Raw genomic sequence first — 14,734 nt, forward strand, 5'->3', positions numbered from 1 at the left:
TTGTAGCTTTTCATCATCTCAATGTTTTGTTCTCACTGAACATTTTTCTTTTCTTTTTACATATTTCCTTTGGTAAATGAAAGATGATAGGTTGTTAAAACCATTTTGTACTACCTTTGAAACAAGAACTTTTAATATACAACTCCTGTCTTCCAAAACCTTGTACAAATTTCATCTTTAAGACAATGAACTATATAGGGCTTAATCAACCAGCTGCAAAAAGCCATATGAAATCTTAATTTTCCATTCACACATTTTATGTTCATAGTCTCCTAAAATCATGAATATAACTTTCCAAATTAGATTTAGGAATACTTCTCAGTTATTGTTTCCGTATTAAAAAATACTGTCTTATTTTAGCAAAGATCTAGACATGCTTTCTTACTCATAAATTTCGCTATAAGGAAATTTGGTATAAAAACCCTGCTTATTTTTAACTTAGGCGGAAATACAATTCAAGGGGCGCCTGGGTAGCTCAGTGGGTTAAGCCTCTGCCTTCAGCTCAGGTTATGATACCAGGGTTCTGGGATCCCTGGGATCCCAGCAGGGAGCCTGTTTCCCTTCCTGTCTCTCTGCCTGCCTCCCTGCCTACTTGTGATCTCTGTCTGTCAAATAAATAAAATCTTTAAAAAAAAAAAAAAGAAAGAAATACAGTTCAAAATAATATAATATGGAGGCACCTCATTCTGATACACCAAGCTTAATCATTTCTGATATTCTAAATTAGCCAGAAATGACTTAAATTGTGTACTATATGAAATACTAATGGAACAAATTTTATATCTTTAGAAGTTGGAAGAGGTAAGTACATAAAATATCATTCTTCCATGTAAAGCATGCCTACTAATATTAGAACTCTATTCTTGCTCTCTTGGGTCCTGCTTCCAAGATGACCAAGAAAAGAAGGAATAATGGTCATGACAAAAAGGGCTGCAGTCACGTGTAGCTAGTCTATTGGCTGCACCAACTGCGCCCATTGTGTGTCCAAGGACAAGGCCATTAAGAAGTTCGTTATTCGGAACATAGTGGAGGCCACCACTGTCAAGGACATTTCCGAAGAGAGTGTCTTCAACGCCTATGTGCTTCCCAAGCTGTATGTGAAACTACTTATTGCGTGAGTTGTGCCATTCACAGCAAAGCAATCAGGAATCACTCTCATGAAGCACAGAAGGACCGAATACCCTCACCCCGATTTAGACCCACAGGTACTGCCCCATGACCTCCATCAAAGCCCATGTAAGCTAAGTCCTTAAGGACCGAAGAAAAGCTGTTCTCTGGGGGCGGGGGGGGGGGGGGCAATTATACTTGAAAAAAAAAAAGAACTCTATTCTTGATATTCTTGAGTATCTTAAAATTTTATAATAGTAAAAATTAAAAAAAAAACTTCAGCAATATAATTCTTAAATCATCCTACATATGTATAACACTTTAATATTTACAGTCCATGTAAAGAGTTATATAAGAATGTTCACAGCAGTTTTATTCACATTAGTAAAAAATTGGAAACTACCCAAAGGTACATCAAAAAGATTATCTAGGTTGCTGTGGTGGTGGTTGGTGCACTGAGTTCCCCAGCTCCAAGCTGGCCACATCCCTTCCCCACCACTCCATGAAGTGGATGTTCAAGGAGGAACACTTGTTGGAATAGAAGTGTGGAATCTGTGAAGACCCAAGTGAAATATCCCAACCAGGTTCCAGTGATTATGGAAAAAGTCTCAGGCTCTCAGATTGTTGACAATGACAAACGGAAGTATCTGGTTCCATGTGACATCACTGTGGCTCAGTTCATGGGGATTATCAGGAAACGGAGCCAGCTTCCTTCTGAAAAGGCAATTTTCCTATTTGTGGGTAAAACAGTCCCACAGTCCAGCCTAACTAAGGGACGGCTTTAGAAGAAAAGATGGAGATGGATTCCTCTATGTGGTCTACAGTGGAGAGAAAACTTTTGGCTTCTGAGGGCCAGTGTTGGGCTAGGTGCACCATTCCTGCCTGTGGATCTTGTAAAGAGCCAGCCATTTTCAGTTACCAGATCTCTTCACATAGACTATTAGTGTATTCACATCGACTATCACATAGACTATTAGTTTTGTAACTGGATTTATTTTAACATATTAGAAGGTTTTGTTTCCTTAGATTAGTAAATTAACATACAGAGTTTTGTTATGAGTTTTCCTTTTTGTGCACTGTCCTCAATGGCTGTACTCTCCAGGGAACTTGTTCCTCTGAAGACCATATTTAATGAAGGTATTTCCATATTAAAGTGAGGTAGGCATGGTATTATAATGAAAGGGAGGGAGATGGTGCATTTCTTTTGGATTATGTTTGAAGTGTTAAAGAAGGCTAAGCATTTAAAGCACCCACATTAAATCCTTAGCAATCAGAATACTTGATTCACTGGATTTTGCCAACTGCCAATCATGTTGGACTGAACTAATCTGTTCCTCTTTCTGAATCTATTAAGGTAAATATTTAACAATAAAACTTCCTCTTATAAAGGCAAAAAAAAGATAATATACTTAAAGCTTACTGTGTATGTTACTGTGTGCGTATATATATAAAGGTACGTACATATACTGTATATATACAGTTTATATGTATGTATATATATATATATATATACATAGACACACACACACATTTATATGTGTGTGTGCAGACAGATAGATAGATATCCTCTACACAGACTACTAATGTACTCTTAAAAGAACTTTAACCTGGTAGTAGTCAACAAACATTTGTTTTTCATATTAAACATTTACAGCTCAACTGTGTGTTTTAGAATTTAAATCTCCAAGCAAGAACTTCCATGTAGACTGGAAAAGGGTTACTGAATCAACTTAATTCAAGAAAGACTAGAGGATAGGGGAGGACTGTTCATTTCCCTTGGCAATATGTTTTCTAGATGAATATTTTAAACTGTTGGAACATTTTATGTCACAGTGTCATTTAAATAAAGTAGTTTTATGGTAATCATTTTCCTTCTCAACTGAGTAAAATATTTAATAGCTCAGTTATTCCACTGTTAAGAAAGGAACCATGATGAAACATATATATAGATCAAAAATGGCTGTCAAATCCTATCAAAACTACCATATTTAACCTTTCTCTCGTCAAAGGCAGTCCTGACCACAGACATTTCCATAACACTTTTCCAGCCTTGGCATTCAGCCACCATGAAAGAAATTATTATTTTTTTCAAACAACACCAAGAAACTTAAAATATTCTTTTTAGCCTTTCCCCTCTTAGCCACGGTAGGCAAAGAGGCATTTAACCACCAAATTTCTACAGTATATACATATATAGAAGGAATCAAAATTCACCTTTCAGGAAAAGTAGCAACTTTAAATGATCACGTAAAAAATGAATTTGCAGACTACAGGGAGCCCTCTTTATAACCTTCCCCCAGGAACTAAAGGTTTTATACAATATAATATACAGGAAGACGCTGTTTGAAAGTAACATTGTTTTATGGGTCTTGGACCAGAGATTTTATAAATGAATACCATATATATGAGAAAACCCAGCACAGGATGAGAATCAATCCTATTATCCCCTTGATCTTCCGACTTCTCACTATGGATCCATAAAGGATCTTAAAAACAAATGAGGGAAGTTCTCCAATATTATAAAACACCTACACTTTAATACCAAGGCAAGGAACAGGAGCCAGCACACCATAGAGATCCTTTTCTGACGTTTTTCTCTAACATTTCAACCATGTCTGTTAGAAAATAAAGGCCATATGGTTCACTGGTGAGACAAGGGTTATCAAAACATTATCTGTTGATTCCCTATAAGGAAAATAGCATTACTCTTTTATTAGCACTAATATCCCCACACAGAAAAGCAAGACTGTGTCCCAGCTGTTCATTCACCCCAGCTAAGCATATCAGTTCTCTCTCTGGATGACTATCAAAGAATCCAGCCTCTCAGCAACCATATGTGGCCACTAACACATTTCCTTGGCAGACAAGAAAAAAACCTCAGTTTAGACAATTAGAAGTTACTTGAAGGCTGAGGATCTGATTATCTGAGGATCTCAAGATGAGGCAAAACATGAATTACTTGTTATTCAGTTCACTGTTTTCTTTGGCGGGCTTTTTATTCCAAAGAATGCATGAATTTTTATTTATGTGACAATATAATCCCATACAAGCCTATAGAAGTCATTTTATGATTTAAAAATATTTCACCATCTCATATATATTATTAGTAAAGTCTGTTCACCTTCTTTACTGACAATTATATTCCAAACATATTGAACCTTTTATATACAGCATTTTCTTTCCACGTTGGTCACAAATGTGGTAATACTGCGCTGTCAGATCTTTATAATCCATACCATGCCCATATTATGCCTACATTCTAACTTTAAACTTTCCTTGATAAAAATTCTACTTTTCTGAAGTAGAAATTGTTGAAAATTTGTTTAAAAAATCAAAGTAAAATAAAAGAACTGGAAGAGTTCAAGGAAAATGAGCTCTCACAGACAGAAAGAAGAGAGGTAATAGGGTTAATGAGAAGAAGAAATGTCTTTTATACTAAACATCAAAGAATTTAAATAATTTTTGAAAACTAAAACCTTTTTGACTTGTGAATATTATCACAAGTACTCAATAATTCTGAATATCACATTTTATGCAAAAAACATATTTAACAAAAGGATGAATAATGTATAGAAACAAAACTCTAAATCAATAAAAAAGCTCATTATTTCTACTGCTAAGCTTGACTTGTATAAATGCTGCTTCACTAGGTAAAGGTAAGTCTAGAGGCCCAAGTAATCACCTCCACCTTTACCACTATGGTAATTACTACAATCCATGCACTGAAGTAGTCAGTCAACATGTGTTTGTTAAGGAAGAAGCTGGCTAGGAGTGCACTGGGCTAACATTTGTTTCCAAAAAGTAACCTTGAAAGCCTGATGTGTATGACATCAGCTCTGTGCAATCACATGGCAATTTTGGTTCATTCACCAACAAATACTGTGTGCCAAGGACTGTGTACGACATTAGATACGTGGTGAACAGAGATATGGTATCTGCCCTCACTAAGCGTACAGAAAGGCCTCCCTCTCCTTCTCAAAGAGTTCACACAGAATAGCAAGAATATTAATTAAACAAAACAAGCACCAATGACAGGGTGATACGTAAGGCTGCAAAACTAAAAATGAGAACCAAACAAAACCCTAACAATATATACACGTATATGAAATACAGTATAATAATTGAGAAACAATTTGTTATCAAGTGAATACGGTTGTAGTGTCATCTACTAAATCTCAAATGATCAGTGGATGAGCCACACAATATGAACAAAATGTAAAAGGAACAGATCTAAAATGACTCTCAGAGACTATTTCATGTAGGGAAATCTTAAATTTCATTGAACAAAAATCATTTACAAGTGATAATCCAAATATATAGACTGAAATGGGAACCTGAAAAGGCAAAGTAGCAAAAACAAGCAGAAGGCACTGATGACCGTTAGAAGCACCATTGTACATACTCCCCATCAGTTCCAGAGTACCGATGCAGGGTATGCCCCATCCACCTGCAGACACTGTTACCAGACATACTGAGCTGTGACTGGACACAGACCTCAAGAAGGTTTTCCCAGAATATAAAATAGACACGGGTTTAAAATCACTGTATGGATTTTTTTACCATTTTAAAGGTAAAAAGGAGTATAAGAATTGACAGGTAAAATATATCCATCACCAAATATTTAGGAATATCATATAACATGCTATTTTTTTTAACTTATAGATAAACCCAAGCAATATGGGGTTTTTTTCTGTTTGCGAGTAAATCCATACATTTTCAACTAATGCAAACTGAAGACAATTTTTAATAAATTCTTCAACTGACTTCAAGATATATTCATATTAAGTAAAAGCTTTGCTAAGAAATACATCTATTTCACATATTTATTGCCATTACTTGCATGCATCCCATATTACGTAGCACCAGACTTCACACAATAAACACTTTTTCAATGACTGTGCCATTTTAATGGCAAGATAGCTAAATTCCAGAAATAAAAAATTACTCTGGGTTAACTCAGGGTGAAATATTCTAGGCTACAGTCTGTTTATATTTATTTATATCATAACACTGATATGTAATCAGTGGTTATCTTTGGAAGATGGTGCTAAATCATTTGTTCCCTCTTCTACACATCGATACATTTAAAATATTCCTTTGTGAACATGATTACTTTTATAACAAAAGCATACACATTTTGGTGTGGAGAGTACTGAAAGAGGAAAAGATGAAGTAAAATCATGCCCTACATCACTTCAAGTTTCAATTTATCAATAAAAAATTGGGAACGTGCCACCAAATTTAACATAGACCAAACACAGAAGTAAAAACATATCAAATGGCCTTGCAAAGCATTTGATTAAACTGAATTACAACAAATCTCTAAATACGAACAAACATTTGGAGCAATTATCACCCCTCCCCCAGTATAGCCAGAATGAGACTGCATGCAGCCCAGAGCACAGCACACTCTTCAACTGCTCATCCCCTGCCTCCTCATAAACATAAACACCTCCACATAAACCTCACGACACACTCAAAACACCACTGCTTGCCTCTCCTGGCCATTGTAAAGCAGCACCCCAGGGAGATTCTAGGAGAGAAAGAGAAGTCAAAAGCAAGATGGACATTTACAGTGTTTTGGCCACCCAGCACCTATTTCACCCTCTTCTGTAAATGTTATATACGTGGGTTAAACTTGGCCCCAAGTTGTTTAGTTCCTCACAGCAAGCTGACCACGTATGTGAACTCAAAGCCCACAGATGTCAAACTTAAGTTTTTACACTTTCATTTGCTTTAATTATAGCCCATATTAGCATATTTTTAGCCTGGGTGGCGCAGTGGGTTAAGCCTCTGCCTTCGGCTCAGGTCATGATCTCAGGGTCCTGGGATCGAGGCCCACATCGGGGCTCTCTGCTCAGTGGGGAGCCTGCTTCCCCCTCTCTCTCTGCCTGCCTCTCTGCCTACTTGTGACCTCTCTCTTTGTGTCAAATAAATAAATAAAATATTTTTTAAAATGCACCCAACATTTACTAGTCATAGATGAGACAACTCCTAGGGCTACAGAAGTCACTGTTGCCCTCCAAAGCTTCCAGACCAGGACTTACCATCTTGCATCTGAGAAATATCACCTACACATATATCCCCCACTCAGATTACCCTCTCCCCAGGGAGTTTCCTTGCCCACTTCCCCTTCTAGGTAGTGGTCCCCTGCCATGGTCTCTGGAAAATCTCCTGCAGTAAGGGACTTCCCCTTGGTGAAATCCTGTCAACCACCACCCAAATAAAGCTCAGCTGGGAATACTGACATCTCATAGTCATGACTTTTTCTCTGATCAACTCCAAAATCCTCAAACTCACCACCCTTCATTATTTGCCTACATTCCCCCAAAGGTCCACCCCTTTCCACTCTTAGTCTTAGTAGTTAATAAGAAAACTGGCCCTAACTCTCCCGCACTTTACTCAGACTCCAGCTTAACTGCATTCCTTCAGTGACAGTGATCAGAATCTAAGATAATTTAGCATTGCAGCAGCCATCTTTTTTTATTCATTTATTTAATTTATTTATTTGAGAGAGAGTATAAAGGAGAAAGAGCACAGGCAGAGGGAGCAGCAGGCAGAGGGAGCAGCAGGCAGACGGAGAAGCAGGCTCCCCACTGAGCAGGGAGCCCCATGCAGGACTCCATCCCAGGACCCCGAGATCACGACCCAAGCTGAAAGCAGATGCTTAACCATCTGAGCCACCCAGGAGCCCCAACTGTAGCCATCTTGAAACCAAGAGGAAATAGCCTGTCCAAGGAAATGGAAGTGAAAGATGAAAAGAGAGAAACCAAATCTTATCATACTAGAGGCCCAAATGGTGATAGTGAGTAAATGTCTTATTCTTGCATGAGCCTACTATCAACTGCAGTCAAAAGATTTCTCAGTTTTGTCACCTGGCTGGTTCAGTCAGTGCATCTGTAACTCCTGATCTCAGGGTCGTGACTCTGAGCCCCACTTTGGATAGAGATTCCTTAGAAATGAAATCTTTAAGGGGTGCCTGGATGCCTCAGTTGGTTAAATGTCTGACTCTTGATTTTGGCTCAGATTTTGGTCTCAGGGTCATGAGATCAAGTCCCATGTTGGGCTCTGCGCTCAGCGTGAATCTGCTTGCAATTTTCTCCTTCTCCATCTGCCCCTCCCTCTATTCACAAGCACACTCACCTGTCTTTCTCAAAAATAAATAAGTAAATAAAATCTTAAAAAAAAAAAAAAAAGAATCCTCAGTTCCACTAAAGGCAGGGTTAGAAAGAGAAAAGAAGGGCGCCTGGGTGGCTCATGGCTCAGTGGTTAAGCCGCTGCCTTCGGGTCAGGTCATGATCACGGGGTCCTGGGATCGAGTCCCACATCGGGCTCTCTGCTTAGCGGGGAGTCCGCTTTCCTCTCTCTCTCTGTCTGCCTCTCTGCCTACTTGTGATCTCTGTCTGTCAAATAAATAAATAAAAATCTTTTAAAAAAAAGAGAGAAAAGAAGTACACCCACTAGAAAAGCAAAATTGTGGCACATACAGAAATTGAGAGGTATTGGCTTTTTATGGTAATGTTTCTTTATATCTTGAATAGTCTGTTACCTGTTAAGCTCAAAATATGAATATCCCCATGAAAAACAAAAATTAATAATTAAGAAAACTAAGTTTAAAAATTAGAGCAGACTACAAATAATATTGTATTGTACACTTTAAAATCTTTAAAATAATATTGTATTGTACACTTTAAAATATTGTATTGTACACTTTAAAATATATGTATTATATATAATATAATATACACATGAAACTAACATATGTCAGTTTCATGTCAACTGTATCTCAATTTTAAAATCTGTTAATAGGGTAGATGTCATGTTAATTGTTCTTACCACAGCAAAATTATAGATAGATAGATACACACATATGTAGATACATAAATAAAAGAAAGAAAGAGAAAATTGAAGAAAGGAAAGGAAAAGAAAAGGAAGAAAGAAAGAATTAGAGTTAAAAAAGCAAGAAAAGGCTAGAGATTGAAGAAAGAATCAGATGGTACTGATAATTTCTACTGTAAAGTATTAAAGAAACTTTTTCCCATAAACCACAAATTCACTGTGAAAAGAAGGCAATAATTCAACATGAATTAAGCTCAAAATATGAATATTTTGACTATAAAGCACAAATTATGTGATAAGAAATAAAATTTTAAGGAACTGGCCCATCATAATCCAAAGATCATACTTGCTCAAATAAAAATGTATCCAAGTTAATTTTTTCAGCAAAAGACTATGTAAAATATTTTGTTCATCAGATCAAAATTTCATCCTACCTCCTCAAAGACTTCTCCCTCCTTATAAACCTTTCCCCCTCCAGCTATGGCCTTACCTCCCTCTTACTCTTCACAGTCAAACCTCTTCATAGAATAGCTTTCCTTTGTGATTTCCATTTCTTCCCCATGAATTCCTCATTCTGGGGCAACTGGACCAGTGCTCCTATTCTTCTGTTAAAATTGCTCTCCCTAAGATCACCAGTGACCTCCAAATGGCTAACTCCATTATTTTCTTTTTTAATACTCTAGCTGTTTAACCTCTGACTCTCTGGACTCCCTTCAAACCTCTTAAAACCCTCTTCCATGACATGCTCTGTCTCTCCATCTATCTTTCAATCTCTTGTGTTCCTTCATCTCCTAACTTTACCCTTCAATTTGGCATTCTCAACAAATACAGTCATAGTACTCTATCCATCTCTAGAGTACGACGATATCATTCTCCATTGAGATCAGCAGGTAGCGAAAGAAAATTTTGCCTTACTAAAGGCTTTAAACCATAGGTAAGAAAGTCCACTTAGTAGCCTGAAGAATGCCAAAGTTTTTTAAAGCAAAATAATTTTTCTTAACTGCTGCAAATTCTGAAAAACCATCTCAAGAGGAACAAACCATCCCAGAGAGAATTTGAACAGCTCAGCCTATGGGCAATGAAAGCTTTAGACTGAGGACTATAAAGTTGTTCATTTAGAGGAAACTGGGGATAAAATTGAAGAGCTGAAATAAAATAGGTAATAGTACATTCCCCCACCTTTAGGTACTATCCGCGCCATACACACACACACACACACACACACACACACACACACATTTATTCAGCCTGAGAAAGCTGCTCCATCCTCAAGGCTCCAGTATAACTTTGTACATATCTATCTCTATTACAATTTACCTCATTATATCATAATTCTTAAGCTTTATTGCTCCCTAGGTTGCAAGATTCCTGAGAACATAAACTATCTTTTATTCATCTTTCTACTCCCAGAAACTAGTAAAGTGCCTGGGTACTCAGAAGACTCTCAGTAAATGTGCACTGGTTGGATGGATTGATAGATGGATAGAGATGATGCAAGGGAGGACTAACACCAGACTACTTCTAGTCCCTGAAAGTTCCCATACATCTCCAACAAATCAACTAATTCTTCCCAATGTCCCTTTTACATACTTGAAAGAGCCATCTACGTTATAAGGTTTGTCAGCTTGTCCCAGCCCTACGGGACAAATTAGTGATAACTGAGAATGTAACTATAGGGTCTCTAATTCATATTATGAATAAAGGAAGGTTAAGCTAAGTATTTGCATGTATTGACCTTAAAACAATAGCATTCTTTCTTCGCTGTACCACTGGCTTTCTGTCAGTCCACATTAATGCTGCCCCCCCCCTTTTTTTAAGACAAGGATGTCATACATCCTGCTTTTTTTTTTTAAGATTTTATTTATTTATTTATTTATTTATTTGTCAGAGAGAGAGAGAGAGCACACAAGCAGGCAGAGTGGCAAGCAGAGGCAGAGAGAGAAGCACGCTCCCTGCCAAGCAAGGAGCCCAATGCAGACACAATCCAGGACCCTGGGATCATGACCTGAGCAGAAGGCAGCGGCTTAACCAACTGAGCCACCCAGGTCCTTTTCAAAATACAATTCTGAATTGACAAACTTATCTTAACTAGGTAAACTGCCATATCAACAACAACTATTGTAGTGACCCAATGAAATAAAAGCAGAGGAAAATCTGGTAGAGATATCATTTGTCCCTTTTTTCAAAAACAAGTAGAGTTCCAATTGCCAAATAAATTCCACCGATTTTAATAATATATTTGTAAATCAATTCAAATCTACCTTTTCAAAACTGGTTTAGTATCTTTCCAAACTGTAATTTGATTGTCCACGGTAATGCCACTCACTAAATTTTGCAAGCATTAATTTGTCAATAGTATAAAAAGCAAAGATAAACTACCATTTTTATAAAACCCGAGTCACATGTTCTTAAAAAAAGAAAACAGTTTAGATTTATATTAGAGAAACTACAAACATTTTTAACTCCAAACACATCTCCTCCCACACCCTTTTGTTTAAAAAAGCCCATTACAGCCATTAATATCAGTCATTTCTCCCTAAAAAGTATAATATGGAAAGAATTTTAACTTAAATTCTGAAATGGTAGGTAGCACTCTGATTAATGGAAGACATTAAGGAAATATTCCTCAACGAGTTCATAAAACTAGATTTCCTATTTCTTTACCATTTTTTCTCATTAAGAGACATTATATGTAGCTTGACATAAAGCCAATTCTACTTCATCAAAGGAATACAACTTTGAGTTTTTGCAGATGTATAAAAGGTGTTTTTGAAAGATTTTCTTAATGAATATGTAAACAAAAAATGGTTTAAAAAACAGTAATCACTCTTTTGCTAATTTCAAATCATATATTATCCTCCCATATATAACCTCTCTGATTATTGGGGGCCTGAGAGAGGATTTTTCTTAGAAACCAAAGCAAGAACCAAAAAAAATCAATGGAAAAAACAAGTATCTGACCCAGAAGTTACTCAACATGTTGTCCATAATCTACAAAGAATCAGAGTTATGCACTAACTTCAGACAAACCAAGATACACCTCCTTCTGATAGGAAAGTTTTTTCTGACTTAGGAAGGTTAATTTACTCACAGCCTAGACAAGGAAGCACTTTAGTACCATTAACACCACTAGATTCTAGAAGCAGAAAGTCTGAATTAGAATCCCTTCTCTATATTTGGCTTAGTATATCTTAATTTACTCAACCTACAAAGCACTTAGAGCAGTGCCTAGTACAGAAGAGTACTCAGCAGATGGAGGACAGCAACATACCTCTAGATCTCTGAAACCTGGCATCATTAAGAAGAGCATTAGAAATCTCAAACTCAGGTCCAATTCTGGACTTACAAAATTAGAACCTGCATTTTTATCAAGATCCCATTATGATTCAAATGCAACTTAAGGTTTGAGAAGCACAGAAAGAAATTTTACGTTATATTCTAAGATGTTACCTATTATAATTAAATTTTCTTAAAACCACTCCAATATTTTTCTGAAACATGAGGAAGTTATGCTTATTTTTAGTAAAAGAGAAAGTATTGTTTGGGCTCAAAATTCCTCCACTGGTAATTGCTTCCCATACTTTATTTAAAGGCAGAACCCACTAAAATCCAAGGTTATAGAGGACTGCCATCTAGTGGTAGTTTATTCTGGTGCACATGCAAAATAAATCCGCTCTGCCTTCCCTTTCCTTATAAACACATTTGTTTCAAATGGGGACAGGTTTTCTTCTAGATTAATTCCTTTCTTGAGGACTATTGATATAATTATACAACTATATAATTCCTCAAGAAGGTATGCTAAGTAAGAGGAAGATAGAAGACAACAAATTATAAGTCTCCTTTTGTAAACTCAGATCAAGTCTAGGGAAGTCTTCAAATTAAAAGACTGATGAGCTCACTCCTGGAAAAGTGCACATTAGGTACACACAGTGACTTCAGGCTTAGAAAATGGGCTTTGTATAGAAATGTGCATATCTGGGGAGGAGTCAAGATGGCGGAGAAGTAGCAGGCTGAGACTACATCTGGTAGCAGAAGATCAGCTAGATAGCTTATCTAAACATTGCAAACACCTACAAATCCAACGGGAGATCAAAGAGAAGAAGAACAGCAATTCTAGAAACAGAAAGTCAACCACTTTCTGAAAGGTAGGACTGGCAGAGAAGTGAATCCAAAACGACGGGAAGATAGACCGTGGGGGGAGGGGACAGCTCCCGGCAAGCGGCAGAGCAACGGAGCACAAAATCAGGACTTTTAAAAGTCTGTTCCACTGAGGGACATTGCTCCAGAGGCTAAACCGGGGTGAAGCCAATGCGGGGTTAGCATGGCCCCAGGTCCCACAGGGTCACAGAAGGATTGAGGGTGTTGGAGTGTCGCAGAGCTCGCAGGTATTAGAACAGGGAAGCCGGCTACAGAGCCACAGCGGAGGACTGAGCTCTCAGCTCAGGGTTACCTTGAACCGGTCACAGGCTGGGTGAGCTCGGAGTGCCGCTGGAGGCCAGGGATATGGCAGTGATTGGGCACTGTTCTCTGGGGGCGCACTGAGGAGTGGGGCCCCGGGCTCTCGGCTCCTCCGGGCGGGAGACTGGGAGGCCGCCATTTTCATTCCCGTCCTCCGGAACTCTACGGAAAGCGTTCAGGGAAGAAAAGCTCCCGAAAAGGAACCCGAGCGGATTAGTTAGTCCGTGTCCCCCCCCCCCCCCCCCGCCCCGTAAGGGCGGTCAATTCTGACTCGGGCAAAGACACTTGAGTCACTACAACAGGCCCCTCCCCCAGAAGAGCAACAAAAAGATCCAGCCAGGACGAAGTTCATCTACCAAGGAAAGCAGGTTCAATACCTAGGACAGCAGCAGAATTCCAGACGAGGAGAAAGCAAAGCACGGAACTCATGGCTTTCTCCCCATGATTCTTTAGTCTTGTGGTTAATTTAATTTTTTTTCAATTTTTTTTCTTTCTTCTTCTGCTAAATTTTTTTAAACTTTTACCCTTTTCTTTTTTAACGTTTTTTAACTAGTTTATCTAATATATATATGTTTTGTTTTCTTTTTTATATTTTTTCTTTATTTCTTTTCTTTTTTAAATTTTTTTCTTTTTTTTCTGAACCTCTTTTTATCCCCTTTCTTCCCCCTACGATTTGGGGTCTCTTCTGATTTAGTTAAAGCGCATTTATCTGAGGTCTTTGCCACTCTTTTAGTATTTTACTTGCTCCTTCATATACTCTTATCTGGACAAAATGACAAGGCGGAAAAATTCACCACAAAAAAAGAACAAAAGGCAGTATCGAAGGCTAGGGACCTAATCAATAAGACATTGGTAATATGTCAGATCTAGAGTTCAGAAGGACAATTCTGAAGGTTCTAGCCAGACTTGAGAAAGGCATGGAAGATATTAGAGAAACCCTCTCTGGAGATATAAAAGCCCTTTCTGGAGAAATAAAAGAACTAAAATCGAACCAAGTTGAAATCAAAAAAGCTATTAATGAGGTGCAATCAAAAATGGAGGCTCTCACTGCTAGGATAAATGAGGCAGAAGAAAGAATTAGTGATATCGAAGACCAAATGACAGAGAATAAAGAAGCCGAGCAAAAGAGGGACAAACAACTACTGGACCACGAGGGGAGAATTCGAGAGATAAGTGACACCATAAGACGAAACAACATTAGAATAATTGGGATTCCAGAAGAAGAAGAAAGAGGGAAGCAGAAGGTCTACTGGAGAAAATTATTGGAGAGAATTTTCCTAATTCTCTTCATCAACGAACATCAAAATCCAGGAGGTACAGAGAACCCCCC

The 14,734-nt window shown here is 37.7% G+C and overlaps 1 protein-coding gene and 2 pseudogenes across 4 annotated transcripts in view; 2 read left to right on the forward strand and 1 right to left on the reverse strand.

The window, feature by feature from the left end:
• The window catches only part of BBS9 (Bardet-Biedl syndrome 9), a 466,978-nt gene that overhangs the window by 413,437 nt on the left and 38,807 nt on the right, over window positions 1–14,734 (reverse strand). The gene's annotated exons all lie outside the window — the stretch shown is intronic.
• On the forward strand, window positions 890–1,240 carry LOC123951688 (annotated as a pseudogene).
• Window positions 1,610–1,956, forward strand: LOC123951687 (annotated as a pseudogene).

The sequence above is a fragment of the Meles meles genome, chromosome 10 (genome assembly GCF_922984935.1).
Source record: "Meles meles chromosome 10, mMelMel3.1 paternal haplotype, whole genome shotgun sequence".
NCBI lineage: Eukaryota > Metazoa > Chordata > Mammalia > Carnivora > Mustelidae > Meles > Meles meles.